Source organism: Taudactylus pleione, unplaced genomic scaffold (genome assembly GCF_031769625.1).
Source record: "Taudactylus pleione unplaced genomic scaffold, aTauple2 ptg000005l, whole genome shotgun sequence".
In the NCBI taxonomy this organism is placed as follows: Eukaryota; Metazoa; Chordata; class Amphibia; order Anura; family Myobatrachidae; genus Taudactylus; species Taudactylus pleione.
The window spans coordinates 22737913-22759859 of NW_028284408.1; the positions used below are offsets into that span (position 1 = coordinate 22737913).

Genomic DNA, 21947 nt, shown 5'->3' on the forward strand with positions numbered 1-21947 from the left:
AAAAGGTAAATTTGATAATCACTCTAGATGTACAAAAATACAGAGGATATAAGTTGTAGGGTTACTGTTAAGCTGGGTACACACTGGAGCGATGTCGGGTCAATATGCCGTTTCGTAACGACATATTGCCTACATCGCTCAGTGTGCACGCATGATTGCGCGCTCCCACTTGTCGCTAGTGATGGTCAATGGTCATCCGTGCTGCACATCAAACATAGCGAATTTGCTAGCAATTTTGTGCAGTGTGTACGGCAAATCGGATGACAATGATATGTCAAACCGATTTGGCATCATGTCTTCATCCCAATGACAATTGTTCTAGTGTGTAGAGGAGCAACGATAAATCACTAGCGACCAAACAATACGCTATATAATTTGGTCGTTCACAAGATTGCAGTGTGTGTACGCTCAATATCGCTTGTTCTGGGCTCAAGTAAAATGGTCGGTAAAGTCGGAACAATTGCGGACCGCTCCATTGCAGCCACTGTTAACCCATGTTTCCTGTGCATAATGGGCACAAATAATCAAATTCAGGCTCTACAATACATTTCCAAGAGATAGCAGCTCATTTTCAATTATTTTGTAATGATCTTGTCCGTGGTTTACAGAAGTCTGGACAAAGGCGACGTGTCCTGTCACATACAGTTTAAAATAAAAAATACTAAAAAGATGGGTAATTTTAGTGAATGAAGTCATTGATCAGAAAATCATTGTAGGGCACAAACCATAACACAAGTATAATCTCATGTAAATTGTATAGAATTAGATCACTGCAACTGTGAAATTATTAGCCTCTTCTATCTGATCTGAAAGGCATAACTTCTACCTTTTTGAAGACAAATAAGTGTTGCTAAACCTTGTGAGTAATGTTCACCTTTACAAACATTTAATTAAATGGCAATCAAAATTAATATTTATTTTTATTTATTTTTTATCTCTATTTTTCAAAAGGTAGATAAACAAATAAAAAAAGCTAATAACATACAGCATTGAAAAGAAAAACATTTAAAGACATCAAACTACCTTGTTTTCTTGAATTTGGTTTTAGATAATTTATTTTTTAAAGGACACATTATTTGATTATAAATATATTAGAAACGGACTGTCACAGCACCTAAAGGTCAAAGACAGGTTACAAATGAAAAGCATTATTTGCTCTACACAGACCACAAATCATTGATGCGGCAAATGTTATTTTTAATTAGGTTAAATAACATCATTACTGCAGATGTGCGATTTAAGGAGGGTATTCGTCAAAGGTTGGAGAGAGATAAAATTGTGATAGATAAAGGGGTAGATGTACTGCCTTGGAGAAAGAGAAGTACCAATCAGCTCCTAACTGCCATTTTTGAAACAGTCTCTAACATGATAGGAGCTGATTGGTCTGTACTTTCTCTCTCTCCAAGACTTAGTACATCTCCCCCACAGTACCAACCAATCAGCTCCCAACTGTCATCCAGCGGATCCGCCGCCCTATCCGATGATTCGTAAGTACAGTACATACACACTTACCAATCGTCGGCCCGATGTTTTGTACCTAACGCCACAACTGGGCGGGCATTTACATATGCCCGTCCAGTTGTGATATCAGTCACCGCCGACCTGTACAGCAAATGTATGGGCGGATGGCTGACCGCCCGTATACACACCATGGTGTGCAGATATAAGTGCCACAACGTTGTTCACAGACATATAGTCAGCCAGTGTTACCCAGCATTCGCAAGAGAAACTTAATTTAAAGTTCCCAGTTCCATTGCACGTGTATCATCCAGCAATGTTATGTCATACATGCCGACTTTCTGGCAGCCCCTTCCAAGAGAGGGGGCTGCCAGGTTGGTGCAGCAAGGAGGGTGGCCGCCCCGGCTGAAGTGGGAGCGGGGGCGTGTCCGCGTGGTCACATCATCGCGGCCCCGCCCCCCACTTTATAATGCCAATATTATTGGCATTACAAAGCAGGGGGCAGGGCTATGATGACATAATTCAGCGCGATCCGCATCATCACCCCCCGAACCGCCCACTTTCATGTGCGGTCGCAGGGGGTCGGCGGATGAGGCGGGAGACTTGCCTCCTCTTGGGGGGTGTCGGGAACGGCACCCGATTTTTGGGAGGCTCCCGACAGTCCCGGGAGAGTAGGCAAGTATGGGTTATGTATGTGTTAAGGCAGCAAGATTGGTGCACGACACAGTAAGACTTCCCCTGCCATCCAGTATCACTCAGTTGCTGTAGCGAAAAGTAAATTGAGTCTTTAACAGATATTCTCCTGCAGTGATAGAAAGTCTATGTCAATGTTACCTTATAGTAAATAAGCCCGTAAACTTTTCTAAAAAATATATAAAACACAAGTTACGGGGCCTATTTATGAAGCACATTTTTTATAAAATTATGCAGAAACAGCAGTTTCTGCATCACAATGTATTTCTGCTATGTACTAACAGCCTAATGCAGGAGATTTAACAGAAGCCTTGTGCAAAAGGCTTTTTAGCGCTGCATTATCATTAATAGGGAACTAAGGCCCTCATTCAGAGCCGTACGCTCTGAGCAGAGCGTACGCTCTGAATGAGGGCCGGGCTCCATGAAAATGGAGCGTCCTCCTGGACGCTCGTATAGCTGTGGGTCACCACCCACAGGCTATACGAGCGTGCCTTGTGATGGCCGCGATGGTCGCGACCATCGCGACCATCGAAATTGCGAGCCGGAGCCTGCGGTTGAGGTTTTCAACCGCAAGCTCCGGAGTGATTTTGGCTCTATCAGAGCCAAAATCACTCCCACTGACATCACTAGTGATGTCAGTGGGCCGGCTTCTGACGGGAGGCGTTCCCGTGGGAACGCCCCCGTCAGGGAGGCACGTCCCCGACACGCCCACCAAAGGGGGCGTGCTGTCAATCAACATTGACAGCACGCCCCCTTTGATCGGACACAACGAGCGAAGGACTTTCCTTCGCTCGTCGCGTCTGGCGCATGCGCACGACGGAGCTCCCTCCGTTGTGCGCATGCTCAGTCCATAACATCGACCCACTTGCGAGCGGACAGCCGCTCGCGAGTGGGTCTGAATCAGGCCCTAAGTTCTGACCCCTATGTACCAAACTTTTCGGAGTTTGTTCCTTTTGATTTACACCATCCTCAGGTGGCGTAAACCGCTTTATGCCTATCGAAGAGTCTTAGGATTCCTCTCCCGCAGCCTTCGACCGGCTCCCAAATCTGACCGTCTGCACACGTGTAGTGTCATGTTCCAGCGGAGGAGTCTTTCACAAAAGCCTTCTTCTATCATGCCGTGGATGGAATTTGCAAGAACACCGATTATTGCTGCTGCTGTCCCTGCGAGTTACAGTTAGTACACAGCCGGGGCATTTTTCTAAAATTTAAAGTCAGTCGTGAGATGGACCATTAATAATCGTGGCAGTGCTGCGTTTATTAATACATAGTCTCCTAAATATGTCACTATGTACATTTTACACTTTTATTTGAAACTGAAATAAACTGAAGCCAGGCGAATTCTGTATATAAGGCCCTTTGAGTTTTTCTTGGCAGCCATCGGTTATCCCTTTCTTTCAGAAAATCATGAGTGCGGACATCTGTGAAGCTTTTAAGTACGATCTGCCCTGTGCATTCACCTTTGGGAGATTAGGTGTCCAGAAATATGGACTAAAGCATGCATGACTCATCAGATTCCCTGAAGGTAAGCAAATAAAATACAGATAACATATAGGAACAGAGCTGTAACAAGACCTTTTGGTGCCCTGGGCCAGAAAGAGCATTGGCGCCCCCCTATTTTTCAAATAGAGGCATAAGACAAGCAACAGAAAAAGGGGTGTGGCCTCAAGGGGTACCCATCCCATTGTACCACTGTTATCCAAGTGTCACACCAATGGGTGCAGTGATGATACACAATAATTACGCAGTATAACTCACCAGCTCTAAATGTAGGAGAGCGCTGGTGAAGCTGCACCTGCAGCAGAATTTGTCCATCAGAACAACCGTGCACAAGCCTGGAGCCGGCAGTGTAGATCACCGACTGAAGGTACAGAAAAATTGCTACTTGTAGTGTATATGCAGCAAATATCAGTGTGGGGAGATCCGTGTATGTACCTTGTGCCGGTAGCTGAACTCACCCACAAAGGTGCTTGAGGTATGCTGGTAACACCTGGGTCGGGAATCAGTGACCATGTTCAGGGCTGCCATCAGAACTTGTGGAGCAGATAACTCCATGTGTAAGGTGGCTGACTGCCATGTGAGAGGTAATGGGTTTGAGTCCCGAGTATGACAGTTACAGTATTTTGAAATGTGTGTGTTAAATAAGAGAGGATTTGACAGAAGGTGCTTGGGGAGGAGACCAGATGGAAGAGGGGTCGGCCAGGGAGTAGATAGGGGCGACCTAGAGATGCCAGGGATAAAAGAAGAGGAAGCTACAAGTGAGAAGGATTATAAATAGAAAATTGACAGGCCCAAGCAGAGCCCCCTGCCCTATGGTGCCCTGTGCCATGGCACGTCGCACCACCCTAGTTACGGCCCTGTATGGAAAGTAACCATAGAGTAAAAAAATCCATTAATAAATTGTGTCCAAAATGTTTATATATTATCGTCTTGGCATTGCCTGCTCTTTGGGCTAAAGTTTGTCACACACAGTGATTTTGATGCCACATTGGAAAAAAAAATCACTTCCTGTGGTTTTCTTGTTGGATGCTGTAGCTTTCATTATTATACCTTCATCATTCAGCCCCAACGCTTTTCACTTCACGCTATGCTGAAAGCAACTTGTAGCTGTTTTATCACTAATTAGCACATAGGCGGTAGGCTTGGCTTACCTATGCTAACGGAGTACATGAAGCACAATATATCACCAGGTGAGACAAACCTGCTGAGTAAGTCTCATCTGGATACACAGTGGACCTATACACTCACAGGCTCCAAAATCCCTCAGAAAGTTATTTTTCATTAGAGCATGTCTTTACGCATAGTATAAACATCAGCATTGAAAGACAAACAAAAAAAGTAAAACACAAATCACTTAATAACCAAACTGCATCATTCTAACATCTGCTGTTCTCTTGGCTCCTTAATAAGTGAGCTCATCCCCCATGTTTTCTTTCCAGTCATTCCTAAGCCGACCACATGACAACACACATTCCCCCACACAGATTGCACCATCCCCTTCAGCACCACACCCTCAAGTTGGATGGAATAATAAAAAATAAATACATTCTATAAACAGTCATCATCTGAATACACAACTAAATTGTGTGTTTTTGGGGGGGTTTTTGTGTCTGAAATAGAATTTGAAAGCTATTTTTTAAAATGTTCTAAATAACATATATAATATAATGCTGGAATTATCCTTCTGCAAGTCTTTACACAATTCATACAGCAATTTCCATACTTTTCTGTTTAGCTGCAGAAAAACAAACAGAAAACCTGGGAAGTATTCCTACTGAACATTTATATACTGCTTCAACCAGCAGCCTGATGCCTACTATCTGACCATTTTAGAACTTTTCTCATTGTATTTATATGCTTTATTAATCTTTACTTTGGATAAAACAAACTGGGTGTTCTATCCTAATGAAAAGGGGAGTTTGAGTCAATTAATTTACATTTAAATATTGTCATGTGTGTCATTCCTTATAATATACAAGTTTTGCTAATGAATGCTAGTCCGTACAGTCTCCCCCATAATCAGCCTGTGAAGACATCCCTGAGGCATGGCTACTATACTAAACAAAAAATGTATATTCATATAAATCTTCATTTAATTTTTTCTAGTGTAGATGTACTGTACATGTTCTCATTTCCACCACCCCAGAGTTTAACTCAGAGCCTCAATAAATTGAACAGCCCACATACTTTGGGCAGTATCCAATTAGCCCCGAAGTCCGCCCCACGCCGACACTTATCGGGTTTTTTTTTTCGGCACCTAATGTGTTCTGTGTAAAAATCCACGAAAAAGTGCCACTTTTTCGCACGTGAAATGGTGACAACACATAGGTCCGTGAACTTAGCACCGATCATGTGTGTTTTTGCGCAAAATAGGATAGGGAGATAAAAAAAAAAACCACATTGCCAAAAAATCCTTGCTTTTCACCATTCACCGCTAATTGGATACCCCCCAATTTGAACTAGAACCAGTGCTGGAAGGTCTGCATTTGTATGCAGATAACCACACACATATACACAGGCCAACAGTGGTTATCAGACGACCATATAAAGAAGCCGGGTGTCGGGATGCCTTCTGTCAAAATACCGACAGCGGCATCCCGATCGTTGGTATCCCAACAGGGCTCGGGTAAGTACATCCTTCAGAAACATCCTTCAACATCAAACTCTAGTTACTATTGTATCTCCCAACACCGGCTTCTCAATGATCACATGAAGTTCGCATTACAGGATCTTTAGATCAATATTACAGCCAATTTAGACACTGCCTCTGGCCTTCCTGTAGGATGTTGTAGACCTTACTTTCATGAACATAAATCCTTACTTTCCAAGAAAAATAAAAAAATGTATGTATAGTAAATGCTTTCCAATTAGGCTTTACTCTGTATTATTGTGGTCAACATTTTTGAAAACGGCATAACAGGCCATCATTAACTGTATCCATCCTGCAGTTCTAAAACTGGAAAACACTAAGATTCCAACAACCATTCACATAAGGGTCCAAACTGAAATACAGCCTAGAACTATCATGTTCTACGCAATGACTGCCAGGAAGGGCCTGTATAGTGCCAAATGCCACATTAGCAAACCTGTCAAGTTTCATTGATAATCAGATTAATTCTAACATCTCCAAACAGTGACTAACTGTGCTCCATTCAATTCCATATCCTACCATATGATATTCAAATGCTACGGTTGACTTCCATCTATTTCAACTGAGTCATCTCCCTTCCACATATAGGAGGCGACAAACTGGCCACACGTTACAATCCGATCATTCAAAGGATGTCGGACTATAGATTTACATGAAAAAGTTAGACACCAAATGTTAGACAGACAATGGGCCAACACTTTTTAATTTTTTAGTGTTCGGGTAAAAGCCGGTACACACTAGATGATGTCTAGTCTGTACCGACATCGTGCGCGACGGGACACGGAGAGTTAGGGTTAGGCACTAGAAGGGACGTTAGGGTCAGGCACCTACCCTGACAGTTAGGCACCAGAAGGGAGGTTTAGGGTGAAGATTAAGGTTAAAAAATAAATAAATCATGTGCCGACCATTTCTGTGTTCACTATTTTCATGTCGACATTTTAAATCTGTTGACGATTTGTACCTGTCAACCTTTCATGTCGACCTTTAGTGTGTCAACCTTTTGTCTGTCTTACATCTGGTGTCGATCTAGACATTGTCAACCTTTTTCATGTAGATCTATTACATCACACCCTCATTCAATCTGATTGACAATTCAATAAGAAACAAAGACCCAACTTGTCTGGATGACAATACATTCAATAAAACAAAATGCAATTGGACAAAATTCAAAAGATCTGATCAATTTAGGTGGAAATGTTAATCTATTACAATCTGATTCAGGTCTGTGCATTACGAAAGCACAATCAGGTGGGAATTCAATTGTTAGCGCCCACGGTTGCTACTAATGGGTGCCTGATTGAGCGATTCTGTTGTTGATCTGTTTGGGTGAGAATAGTCATGGGAGCACACATTTTTGGTGAGCAGAAATGTGCGATAAATCCGTAGTTTGGGTGTGCCAACCTGGACTTTAGATGGGTTTAGCGGTTTTACGTGGCTAAACCCGGTCTAATTGGGCACCACAAGCAAGATATTTAATGGGCGCCCAAAAACAATTGTATTGCTACATCAGGCACCCATTAATTAGCCCAGCAAAAAAAAAAATTATTATTGAACAACCACCCTACATTGTGCATTCACTAAAAATAACTTTATGGACTTTTAGAGAAAATTGTAATTTAGGAAAAAAACAGTGTTACTTACAGTCTGATTAACAATGATCAGATACTAACATGTGTCACAATTGAATATTTATGCTATTGCTAAATACAATCATTGACAATAAATTAAATGACCTCAGTTTTATCTCAACTATAATGTCGGTCTTGTCTTCCTTTGCACAATAACAAAAGTGTCACCATGTATGACACATGTCCTTGCCTACTGAGCCCCACCCCACACATGGTTTCACTTCAGCATCCCTCCACAGGCTTAGCATGGACATGTATTATCAATGTCTATCTGTGGCATAAGCTTGTTTGGCCCATGGTAAACAAATCTATATTTTACTCAAATGTACATTATGTGAATGCGACTATTTCATGTTGCCCTTATACACAGTCTATGAATGTTGATTAGGTCATAATTACTTACTTAATGCTATTATACAATCCTTGGATGATTTTCCTACAACAGAGGGCACAGCCTGATACAAAGCAACCTGGTACCTTTTATAATGTAAATATTAAAATAGAACATGTAAATCTAAAATTTATTTATAGAAAATTATGGTTATCAAAGAATGAAAAATTTTGAAATCACTGAGCTCCCACACAAAAGCTCCTTTTCTAGACATGGGCTTTCTCTGGGTGGCGTTAAACTGTTATGCAGGACTGAAATGGTCAGAGAATGGGATATCCACATCTCACAGGAAATGATACGGGGTACAATACAGGGGACATCCTCTTGATATTTGGTTAGAAGCTATGGAGGGTAGGGGCTGGTTATTGTTGCCTATATCATGGGCTAACAAACTCAGGGCCTGATTCAGACCCGCTCGCGAGCACTGAGTGCCTGCAAGCGGGTCGATGTTGCCCAAGTGCGCATGCGCAAGACGGAGGCGTCTCTGTCGTCCGCATGCCAAGCCGTCGTTATGGGTCGCGCACCAAAGGGGGCGTGCTGTCGATGGTGATTGATTGCACGCCCCCTTTGGTGGGCGTGCCTGCACAGACAGAGGCGTTCCCATGGGAACACCTACCGTCTGGGGTCGGCGTGCTGATAGAGCCAAAAGCACTCCAGGGCTTGCTGCAGAGAGACCCTACCGCAAGGGTCTCGTCGCAAGCCCGATGGTCGCGATGGTCTTTACCATCGCGACCATCATTTTGGCCGCTCGCTATAGCTGTGGGTGGTTACCCACAGCTATGCAAGCGGCCAGGAGGCCGCTCCAAAAAGTAGGAGGGACCGCCCTGATTCAGAACGAGCGCTCTGTCAGAGCGTCCGGCTCTGAATCAGGGCCTCGGTCCTCAAGTCACCTTTACAGTCCAGGTTTTAAGGGTATGCCTTCATAAGCACAGGTGACTTAATACCTCAGTCACTTTGATTACACCATCTGTGCACCTGCATCAATAACCTTAAAACCTGGACTGTTAGGGCACCTCGAGGACTGAGTTTGGGAAATCCTGGCCTGTATGCTGGTTTCCTTTTTCACCATTTACTACAATCAAGGTGCTGTGCATGACCTCTAATATGCACAGGTGTAAGAAACGGACAAGTAAACCAAAGGGAATAAATATAAGGAAATCAAGAGAGTGCTTTTATGTACGGTGCTGGCTCGTACTCGGTCTTTACCCTATTAATAGTTACTGACAAAGCGCCTGTCTGTAATAAGCCAATGATGTGGCAATCAGAGACTCAGCTTCAAAATTTCCATGTAACGATAGAATCTTAGCAACACAATGGGGCACATTCAATTGGGGGCGAGGATACCAAGAATCCTGCACCTGCGAGGTTTATCCTGCAGGGGTGGGATTTTCGGTATTCAATTAGGTGCGCGTTTTTTTCCTATTTTGAGCGCTGGGAGGGTTTTTTTTGCACACCTCTCCTGCAGCAGCGGTGAGTATGTCAGTGTGTGAGTGTTTGTAAGTGTGTGTGTGCGCATGAGTGTGTCCCCCCCCAGTGTGAGTATGCCCCCTGTAATGAGCGCTTGGAGAACTACATCTCCCAGCAGCCCTTGTGCCTCTCTGGAGATTCCCAGCAGCCCCCTCTCCAGTAAGAAGATGGAGGGGAGGCCACCGGCAGCCACAGAGACCACCAGAGACCCCCGGGTAGGTAAGTATTTTTTTTCTTCTTTTTTTTTTTATGCGGTGCGGGGTTTTCAGCTATGAAAACCCCGTAACCACTTTTTTTTTTTTAAATTGGATACCGTGGGTATCAGGAGCGCGCATAACCGCGGTAAAATCCAAAATTGGGTGCAAGGTTTTTTTTCTCGCTAAAACTCAGGCCCAATTGAATATGCCCCAATATATTCAACCTAGACAAATGCTATAACTTGAACACAAACTCATTGTCACAGAACTTGTAGATTCCTATTACCTCTAAGTGTAGCACAACGGACACTAAAGCCGCATATTCACTAAAAGATATGGGTATGCAACGACAGTCAGCAAATGTACAGCCCATCAGCAAATGTATACACACTTAACGATGCCGACCACCGACGTCTGGGGGGGGGGGGGGGGCGGGGACATGCTGCATTCAGCAGCATGGCATCGCTTACAATTTGGGCTGCACGTACAGCCGACTGGGGATATCGTTAACGACCCGCGGGAGCGCGCATCATTCGATGTTCAGTTTATACACTGGACGATTTGAACGATATATTTCGTTGAGCGATATCGTTAATTAAAATCGTCTAGTGTGTATGCGGCTTAAGGCCCCCATGATACTAAACGAAAAATTGCACTGGAGTTTACCATCGTTGATAAAAGGGGGCCCTTAGGTATTTACCAATACTTACTCCTCCTGCGAGGTCCCGCAAAGTAATGCCACGGAATGAGAAACGGACGGCTTTACTAGCCTGGCCTGTACAACCATGACTACTGATTGTGTGTCGGGTCATTTTTTCTAGCATAGTCACAGGCAGAGATGGAGAGTAGTACAGTTTGCAAGTATCTTCTACTTTTAGCTTGAGAAATGGCACTAGCCGATTGTAGTCTATACGTTACTATTTCCAGAGACCGCAGTACAAACACCATTGTTATTTTTCATATTTACTCTGACTAATCTCAATAATAAAGTACACATCTGTTTTAATGCTAAACATTAAGACTTGACAGCCTTTCCATTGTAAGAGTATTCAGCGAGAAGAGATTCCCTGCAGAGAGTGCACATAGTTGTTGCAGGAAGATCACATGATAGCATGGAGTCAAGCATCGCTATTGTTTTTCAGAGGCGCACAACTGTATCTAAACACTCCAAGGAAGCAGTTTATTTTGATATTGTTTATTTTAAGAAAATGCATTTGTTCGTTTAATTCGGAAATTTAAAAAAAGCCATTTTAATTTAAGACGTCTGTCTGAGACTGGTTTTATATTATGCTCACATCACTGCATTGTGGGGACAAGAAACACAATAGTTCTGTTTATAGGAAGAGTATTATATTATTAAGCTGGCCACACACTAGACCAACTTACATCCAACCAGTCAACTTGTTGATTGGTTGGAATGAAAATCTGGTAACGTATGGGAGTAAATGATGATCAGCAATTTGCTCCTAAATGCCAGAAAACAGATGAAAATGGTCGTTCAGACATTTTTGTTAAATGTTTGATCTAAACTATTTGTTCAAACAACAGTTTTGTTCCATTTTCCAGCGTTTGGTTGGAAGGAAAATCTGGTAAGGAATACAATCAGCAATTTGCTTCCAATCAACTAGTTGGCTGGTTGGACAGATAATCTTTAGATGTGTGGCCAGCTTTAGTCTGCATTTATAAAGCACCAACATATTACCTAGCACAGCACAATGTTAAGTGGTATACAGACGCTGCATACTAAAACAAATTGATACAAAGGCCTAAATGTAATAGCTTCCGTGTTTCTGATGCTGGAGGGATTTAGGAGAGTCTCCCTGTTTTTTTAAAGTGCCAATCATTATAAAGGCTAAACCAAGCTGGTTTAGCCTTAAAATGATTGTCACTTAAAAAAAAAAAAATAAAGAAGAAGAAGAGGAGTAGTGGCAAACGTAGGATTTTGAAAAGGGGGTTTCCAAATCCTTGTTTACCGAACCATCTAGCCTAAATAAACGTCTAAACAAATAGACAGACAGAGACAGCTTACACAAGATTTAGGACCACTACAGTAAAATATACCACTCAGGCTATGACGGGGTACAACACACACTGACTGACACAGACACGCACACCTCTATCATTAAAAATCATGAATGCAACAGGCAAATAAATACAGCCAGCATGATTTATTAAAGACCCCCCTCCCCCCAGTAGTAGTCACCCCTATGCAGTACCCCCTTTACAGTGCCAATTATACAGTGCCCTCAGCAGTAGTCCCCCCTTTGCAGTGCTCCCAGTAGTAGTCCCCCCTATGCAATGCCCCTTATATAGTGCCCCCAGTAGTAGTCCCCCTTATATAGTTCCCCCAGTACTAGTCCTCCCAGTAGTAGTCCCCTCAGTAGTGCCCCAAGTAGGAGTCCCCTTTTTCAGTGCCCCCAGTAGCGACCACCCCTCTATACAATGCACCCAGTAGCGGCCACTCCCCCCTATACAGTGCCACCAGTAGCGGCCCCCCGATGCAGTGCCAGTTTCCCTTACATATACAGTACCCCACACACACACAAAAAAAACCCCAAAAATACACAACTTACCTGAATCCCCGCTCCTGCCGCGACCGCCGCTGTCCACTCCTCCCGGCCCGCTCTGCACTATGGGAGAGACGTCAGGACATCTCTCCCATCACCCGTTGTGGGGGGAGCCGGAAAGCAGAGCTCATGAGTGAGCTCCAGCCGACTCCCTCCGTGGAAAAAGCAGCCAGCCAATGAAAATCTGTCTAACTCACATTGGCTGCTAAAATAAACCCAGCTACTGTGGACCGGGTAAGCAGAGGCTGCGGGAAGCCGGCGCTGGGATGGAGTATCTGTTCCCAGCGCCGGTCAAGCTGTGGAAGCGTCCGGTGTTTGGCTCTGGCCACGAGTCAATCACGGCTCGTGAGCCAGGAGCCAATAGCAGGTGGCCGCAACTAGCCAATCGAGACTCACTGCGTCATAGCCCCACCCGCTCGAGAGCAGGAACAGTCAGTCCGGTGGTGGAGAGGAAAGAGAGAAGACATCCCAAAGAGAAGAAGAGGAGTGCTGTGGCAAAAGCTCCAGTGGCCAGAAGACGCCGCGATCAAGAAAGAAGATCGGCGCTATGGCTGGAAGAAGAGCATGTCCATCGAAGATGGTGGCAAAAGCATCCCCGTGCTGGAAGTGTCGGCGGCAGGGACACTTGGCCTGGGAAGATGCAGTGGCACTGTTATGCCCTGAAGAAGAGGCCCCAGTGAAGAAGAATCCTTACCCGCAGAGGACGGATGTGGATGACTGGGAGGTGAAGATGCAGCACTATAAAGGAAGAGCGTGAAGACCAGATGGCAAAGAAGTCCAGGATTTCTCCATGTTGGAAGAGTCTGCGACCTGGATATAATGTGGAACAGGAAACTTCTGGATGCCGGGAGATACCAGCGGAAGAGATGAAGTATGCTGAGGAAGGAAATCGTCATTAGGCAGGCCTGTATCTTCATTAAGAGTCCCTTCTCTATGCCCTGGAATAGGCAGGCTGATAGCCTGAGCCCTTGAGAGTGACTGAGCAGTTGGCCCAGGCCACTAAAATTATAATTGGATAGGTGGGCATATATACACACACATATATATTAGGGATGTGCAGGCTCGGTTCCGTTCGGATTTTTTTACCGAATCTTATTGGGTATCAGCTGTCATGAGTTTTGGATAGCCAATAAGATTCGTTAAAAAAAACCGAACGGTACCGAGTAGATCCGAGCCTGCACATCCCATATATATATATATATATATATATATATATATATATATATATATATATATATATATATATATATATATATATATATGGATGGTAAGCTCTGCGGCTTCCGCCCTCTGGTTGTATACCTTGTGTGGAGGGGTAACCCAGCTCCCCACACTCCTTGGAAGCTGATACCCTGTGGAGAGTTGTCATGCTCCGACTATAGGTGCCCATACAAGGTGTGATATAGCAGCCGATCTGACGGATTGGTACGATATCGCTGCTATTTCGTACCATGTGTGGGCATATCAGCCAGTGCGCGCTCCCGTGGGGTTGTACATCGCACCTCCAGATCTTACTGCTTGTTCACTTCATCTGGGGATGCGATGTACAATCCCATGCAGCGCTATGCGGGTGGGGGAGGGGGGTGCTGGCATATTGGGCGGTCAGCCACCCGATCGCTCAATGTGTGGGGAACGCCCGATATGTCGGCCGGCTTAAAGGAACGGCTTTTGTCATCTAGAAGAGGAGCTGGCCAACTCTAATAGGCAGTGTTAAAAGGGTAGCGCTGAGGTTATTGGTCTGCGGTTCTCTTGGAATTGTATATCTGTTCTTACTATGTATATCGGATTGTTGTGCAATGCAGGGTAGATTGATTTAGCCCTGTTACCAATTGTTGCATTTTGTAGAGGTTACACCACACAGTTTATTAGGCCGGTGAGTTAGGGCCATTATTAATGTAGATATCTGTATTAGTGTGACACAACGTTAGAGTAGGATAGTTCCCTGCATGGCCCTGTGAGGGATCGAGCGGGACAAAGTTTCAAGAGTGTCACTGGTGAGAAGCTCTGTATCTGTCTTTCTCCGGTGCAAGGTCGAGTCTTCACCTGGTGCGCGAGTACCTATAGGTGAAACTCGGGATCTGAGGCCAAATGTTCCAGTGATATTTACTTAAAACCCGAATTCCTGTTTTGTGTGGTCCTCGGTCCGGTAGGGCGTATCGGTCTGCGATGAGGAAGAACGGCTCTCACATCATCATCTCCTTCCTCCTAGGTCATTGTATCCATGCCCAGTTTGGTATACCAGGACTGTCTGTTCACCATACGGCCTGAAGGTGAGAGGGTGCTACGCCAGGTAAGCCACAAGAGTACACCTGCAGGGTAACAGGCACCACACCGCCCCCCCCTTACAGTACACACATGCCACTAACCTCTACACATTGGGTCTAATGCAGCACTGTAAAGAATCAGGCATATATTGTTTCCAGACTACATGCACGGAAAGAATGTGTGTACTAGTTTATATGCAGCTGTTGCAATCCACCCGCCCCCTATGTGTAGACTTGGTTTGCCACTAGTCATCATCAATGCCCGCTTGCACCTACCATGTACTGTTACCCCTGGAAACAGAGGTATTTTCACTACTCAGATTTCTGCAAGTCCATCAGAGACATCTTGCTTAGTACAACAATGAATTGCATTTAAAATCATATGCCCTCACCTCCATATTGGAGATGGATATGCAGAAAGTCTGGCTTGTAAACATTTATATTACCATGCTGCTGGTAACAAGTATAATATGGGATTAACCCAGTGCAGCATTTCTTTTCTGTGCTAGTTTGAAAATACTGCGCAGTGTTCTCTATGCTGCTGTCTATCAAGCTTATACAAGTCCAAGTGGGTGTAGCTTACAAGCCAGCATGGCTGCTGTCAGTCTGTGACAAATCAGAGTTAAACTGATTTAACTGTAATTCATTCTATTTCTTAGTATAGGAGTTGCAGAAATTTGAGGGCCTATGATACAGGATACAACAATAAAAAACATTTTGATCGAAATATGAATACTTCAGACTTTCATTTTGTTAGATATAAACAGATTGTCAAAAGTGAATACAAGCGCTGACAACTGTCTATGTTTTGTATATACAGCGATTGCAAAATACGCGTTCTTACACGGTGCAGGAAGTTGAGGATCCGGTTTTCAAAACTGATCCCATAGGACGCGCTGTGGGCAGCGCTGCAGCAGCCAATCACTGGCGGCAGTGTTTTCTCAACAAGTCAGCGGCATCTCCTTAACCAATCGCTGCAGGCAGCGTCTGATCAAAATGCCACCTATCACAGCCTTCCTTCCTCAAAGCCAGCCAGCCTTCTCAGTCTCCAGAATATTATGCAATGCCAGTAACCCTTTGGAGCCTCGATCCTGCCCCTGCTCTGATTAACATTAGTAGTCTCCTGCTGGCTTGCCCCTGCACCTGTCTCCATGACCACCGGGCTCCACGATTCTGTCACTGTGAGGTAAATCTGACTGCTACTCCCCTTTTCTACAGCCGCTGGGGGGGTAGGGGTAGGGGGGGGGGGGGATACCTACATTTTCCCAGTGTGTTGTCCCCCTTTGTCTTCTCCTTGGTTTTACCCCTTTCTTTGTCACCTGTTTTACCCCCCTCCTTCTCTTTGGCTCTCATTGCATTCTACATGTGGACATTATTTGCCCAGAATCTCCAGTGAAGCTATTTTTATCTCAGCTAGATTGGCCTGCTCTCTGTCTGGACTCTCTGGCCCATTTACAACGTACTATACTACTCTGCTGTTGGGTTGCTATTACGTGTTTAGGCGGGATCGGTATGAAAGAGCGCTGGACCTATGTCCGACAGTTCAAATCCTGACAGCGGAAGACCAGCAGCCGTGAGAATCCCGAAGGTAAGTATTTTAACTATTGCTAACCCTCTCCCCCCCGACCCCCCAACCCTCCTTTTGGGCTGTCTAACCCTAACCTCCTCTCGGGGGTGCCTAATGCTAACCCCCCCCTTCCCCTACCCTAAGCCCTTAAACCTAAATGCAGCTGTCCGCGTCCGGCTTGCCTTCGTTCAGTATGCCGGGCATCAAGCTCCCGGCATAGGTCTAATGACAGACGCCGGGATTTCGACGCCTCTCATTTCTACCCTTCCGGGATTTGACGGTCGGGAAGCCGGCGGTCGGCATTTCGACCATCGACATCCCGACTGCATACCGTGTAAGCATCACTCTCACTGTGCCACATTGGTTGTTCTACCTGCTTCACCTTATGGCTTTACTGTTCATTTAATGCTATTGTGTATTCCCTAAGCCTGCTGTGTTTGTCTTTATCCTGTGGGGGCCAATGTACATACGTACGTACATGTGTGTGTTTTTTCTTTAATAAATACAATACTACTAACAATAATGGGACAGGAGGGAGCTGTAGGTGGACAACAGTGACCCGGCTGGGGGCTCCTAGCAGGAGGAAGGAGGTAGCCATTGTCCCAACTGCTAGCTACCATTGCCCTTTCGCTACCCCCAGTACTGGCTCAGCGTGATCACTGATATACACTTATTTCCAGGTCTGCATAGCCCTCAGTTCTGTCCAGACGCCCTCACTGAACTTTGCCAAAGTGAGAACAGCCCATTCCGTATCTCTAGTGTTCCCACTAGACTGTTTTAGCGGGGTGCCACGCCGTGCCAGATTTTAAAAGGGCAAAATGCACCCTGCCCTTTTAGCGGTGCCCCGCTAACACAGCCTGCCTGTGCCTTCTTTTCCCACCCGCAGTGTCTTACGGGTGGGAAAAGATGCAAACGATCACAGCCAGGTGAATATACGCCGTGCACATGTGCATGACATCTATTCAACGTGAGGGGAGAGCTTTGGGTGGGTACACGCCCCCAAGTGTGACAAATTGGAGGCATGTCACAAGGACACACTCTCCCTGGCTAGCCACTCCCCCTTTTCCCTGCCCTGCCCACAGTCTAGCAGGAACGCTATCTTCAGTCATATGTGCTAAGGCAATAGAAACGTGTAAGTCTGATTTGCCAGTACTTGTGTGCACACTGTTCTGGTGCATGTGCAGGGCAAAAACACGCAAGATGCGCTCCACCAGGTCTATGTTCAACTCGGCATCAGCATATTCACAAATAATTAGGTGTACAGAGTAGGAGGCTCTTCCTACACATCCCACCTCTTCCAGTTTTCTGACCTATCACACTTTCTTTGTATCCTCTTTCTTAATGTTCCCTACTCGGTATCCTCTCTGTGACTCCACTTAAGCATCGCAGGGGCGTAACTAGGTATTTGAAGGCCCCCATAGCAAAAGATTCTAAGGGCCCCTATGTACCACCCAATGGTGAAAAATGTATATAACACAAGTAACTTTGACAAGGAAGATGGGACCCCTCAGCTCTGGGCCCCATAGCAGCTGCACCCCTGCACATATGGTAATTACACCCATGCATTCATACTTTACTTGCGTACAGTAGAATAGGTCTTAATAGGCATGAAACCATAACATAGCTGTAATGACTGGGGATCATTATTCTTCATTGCAAAATGCTGGACACTGAAAATAAACATTAGATTGAAAGTGTACAACAAATGTTTCTTGGTACAGTAACTTGGGCTTTAGCTATTACAAGCTGGGCACATAATAGAAGCTCTGTGTAAAAGAAGGATGTTGCAATTTTATAGTTGCTAAGATTTACACTAAATTTGCCGGGAAACTTTGTTGCTAGGCATGAACATCATGCGTACCATTGGTGGATATAGGACCTTACACTCCCAAATCGGAAATGGCCATGGAAATAGTGTGCAGATTAATATTACTGAATGTTAATAGCATATTAGAAAACTGCGTTTGGGTCTAGTTACTATGGTATTATCAAGACAAGTGCAGGATTTAGTCAGGGAAAAATCCAACTTTGCCTTTCAGGGGAAAAAAAAAAAAAAAATCAATCTGTAAAATACAACATAGAGCATTATATAAAACATTTTATACATCCTGCTCTGGAAATATATAAAAATTGTTGAATGCTGTTAGCAGGAATGCTATAATTAGCAACAGTTTCCTTCATATATTGAGTAGTAAATCTGGCCAAGAGGGTGCATTTTGATCCCTCTTTCCTCCCATTTCATCTAGCCTCTGGATTCATAATTTAATATTCCTAATACAGCACTATAGGCAGTGGTACTGATCAGCAACAGTTACGTGAGACGTTACACATACTGATCAATACAAAAAGTTGGAAACCTGTCTACAAGAGCTGACACTTTAGAGCAGGGGTATTCAAAATGTGGCCCTCCAGCTGCTGTGGGACTACACATGCCTGCATGCCCTGCCACAGTTTTGCTATTAGGGCCTGCTAAAATTATAGCAGGGCATGCTGGGATGTGTAGTTCTACAACAGCTGGAAAGCTGCATGGTGGAACACTTATGAGGCAAACATAAGACACAAGGTCCAGTTTGCTCAACTGTATTTCTTAAAGCCAGAAGCACATTACTATAATTGCATGTTGTGTGTAATACGGTCACTTAGGGGCCTATTTATCAATTAATATTTGCAGCCCCCCCATAAAAACAACACCCATTTGAGGGGGGGGGTCTGCTTTTTTGCTGAATTTAGCAAGTTCTGACCCAATAAATAAGGAATATGCTCCTATGTCATTCTGTGAAATGCAGTGTCTACTATAGTGAAAGCTAAGTGGTTTATAGCATAAATTGCTTACTAAACCCAGGTCCCGGGATATACATGGAAATATCAAATATTTCCTAGAGATTGATACATTGCTACAATAATCAGGAAGGGAGTTACTTTGCATTTCACAAAACTTGTATAAAATGTACAATTCCAAATTGTTTCAGCCGGTCATAGAGCCTAAGAGAAATTCCAATATATTTGACAGAAAGGAACACAGTAGTTGCAGCACAGCTGTTCCCTTTCTGTATACAGCCGGAATTCCATATTTCACAAGCCAAGTACAAAAGTAGAAATCACCCAACAATGCTGCACTGTTACAATGACAACATCTGCTTCTGGGGTAACTTTCATTCTTGTGAAACCTAATGCAAGTATTGTGTAACTTCTCTACATCTGTCACAAGGGCTTGGCTGCCAAAGGACTGACCTCCAGCAGTGGAAATGACAGTAATTACATGAATGGCAGAAATGCAATATCATATGGTAATATCACAATATATGCTTTCAAAAAAGAAATAAAGAAAAGAAACACACAAACAAACACCACCATTAAGTCACAATATACCAGTACAGCCATGCACAGTGAATGTGAATTTTCTAACACAGGGGTTCCCAACCAAGGTCCTCATGGCACATTAACAGCCCAGATTTCAAGGACGGCCATACTTGAGCACAGGTATCTTAATTAGTACCTCAGTTATTTTGATTTAACCATCTGTGCTCAAGCATGGATATCACTAAAACCTGGACTGTTGGTGTGCCTTGGGGACCGAGGTTGGAAAACACTGTCCTAAAACAATGTAAGCAAATATTTCTCAATCATAATAGATTAGGTCATGGAGAGTTAAAATCTGCAGCTATTAATGCTGTTGTACAGCAGATGGCTAGAGATTCCTGAGCTCAGCTGTGTTGTTAACTGGGTGCTGGATCAAAGATTATAGCAGATTCCAGGGCCCAGTGATGGGGATATGTTGTCTGTTGAATTACAGCTTTCAAGAGCCTCCCTGGATGAATTAAATCTTGTATTTTGCATTACTAGATGTTACAGTTCTATGTATGGCCTAGGAAAGATTATATAACCACGGCTTTATCTTTATGGCTCCCAAATGTGTTACCCGGCATAAAATCAGGTGGTCATTTACCTAAACATGGACATACACAATGGGCAGCAGGCCCCCTCCTCTCCTATACATCGTGTCCATCTTCCACCTAACCACTCCCCCCAAACAACATGTCTCTTCTCCAACACATCACTGCCCGTGTCTGGCATTGTGTCTGCTGCTGTGTCTCTAGCTGCTGTGTCTCTAGCCCCTGATCACTGTAACCCCCCCACAGAGCTGCACCTCTCTGCTTCCCCTATAGGAGCCCCCCCAGTGGGCACATCTCCCCGCACTCTCACCTCTCTCAGATGCCCGGCAGCAGCAGCCTCGGGTCTCTCTGCAGCTCTGAGCCCCCAACAAGCAGTGTTTCCACTTTGAAATCTTGGAATTCCCTGGTACGACCCGGTTTTTCCTGGTCAAAATTCCCTGTACATTCTTTTTGGTTAAAACACTGCAATAGAGGCTTTAAAAGCCAAATTTAATCTCAAAGCTTGCAAAACGAAAGACTGTATGATTTTCTTTGTTTTTGCAGTCTGCAAAAAAAAGCTAGAGTGACTAGATTCCTGCTGCTGCTGCTTGCACTGTTCAACTACTCCACCCCCTCCCCTCTCCATCCCCTTCCCCTTTCGTCTCCAGTCTCCTCCCCCTCCCCCCATCTCCTCACCTATGGTATAGGGCCATATAGGCTTCCCACTTTAGAAAACATGAGACCATATAGTAAGTGTATTGATGACACTATGACGTTAGAAAGTAGACAGTAGCTTGCGCTCAGCACTCTAGTGAGGGAATATACAGTCACAGATGTCAGTACAGTGTCCTAGTCACCTACAAACAGATCATACATTCACCGGGAACTAATGAACATCTGGGAGGCACAATGTGCCTCATGTCTTATTGATGTTAAGACTTCCTAGTGAATGTATGGGCTCCATTCTCTTCATCTGATATAGTCCATAAGAAATAGCTACCTCCTTTGGGTAGAAATGCAGTATGATTACCATCTGTATGTAAGTGGGGGCTGACTATTTACAGCTTATTTTTCATGAATTGTTAGGTAAATAATTCTATGAGAAACATGTGTCCTTGTGCATAGTGACCTGTAATAACCTGCTGGGAGTGCAGTTTTCCCTCCCCGTTACCTGATGTGCAAGAAGCTTCCTTCCTCTGAGCTAATGGGGACCTTGTAGGCAGCAGGGAACTGAGCAATACTGTGCGGATCACCTTCAGGCTCCACCTCCCCTCTCTGTCACTCAGGTGATGCAGCTAGGGATTTGCAAACATCGATGGTCTATGGACGATTGCAATTGTTCTTTTTTTATCGATAGTGCAGCACCAATGCTACACATTGCTGGTGGTGCCTCGATGTTAAAGAAAATCGGAGGCACCGGTTGATGCCCGAGGTCTGTGCATGCGCAGCACTCAGTCATTAAAGGCTAAACCATAGATGGTTTCTGCTGATAGTAGAGCCATCGATAGCTATCACTTGGTGCAACTGCCTGCTGGGTCTAAACTGCTCCCCCCCTCCCCATACACATATAAGTCTGTCTGCTTATTCTGAGACAGACTGCCTTACCAATAAGCTGGAGCCAGCGACCATTTTAAGAAAAAACATTTGCTAAATTTAGTTGTTTTATATTTCCTATTTGTTTATATTTTCTGGC

General features: G+C 44.4%; 1 protein-coding gene across 2 annotated transcripts in view; it reads right to left on the reverse strand.

Moving 5' to 3' along the window:
• Window positions 1-21512, reverse strand: part of NCKAP5L (NCK associated protein 5 like) — an 89100-nt gene extending 67588 nt beyond the window's left edge. Inside the window, exon 1 of one of the 2 annotated variants that reach the window (XM_088447759.1) lies at window positions 21426-21512. The gene's annotated coding sequence lies outside the window, so the exon portion shown is untranslated. Of the gene's footprint in view, window positions 1-20585; window positions 20608-21425 lie in introns of those variants that run through there. The other variant, XM_088447626.1, reaches the window with a different exon arrangement.
• Window positions 21513-21947: the final 435 nt, after the last annotated feature.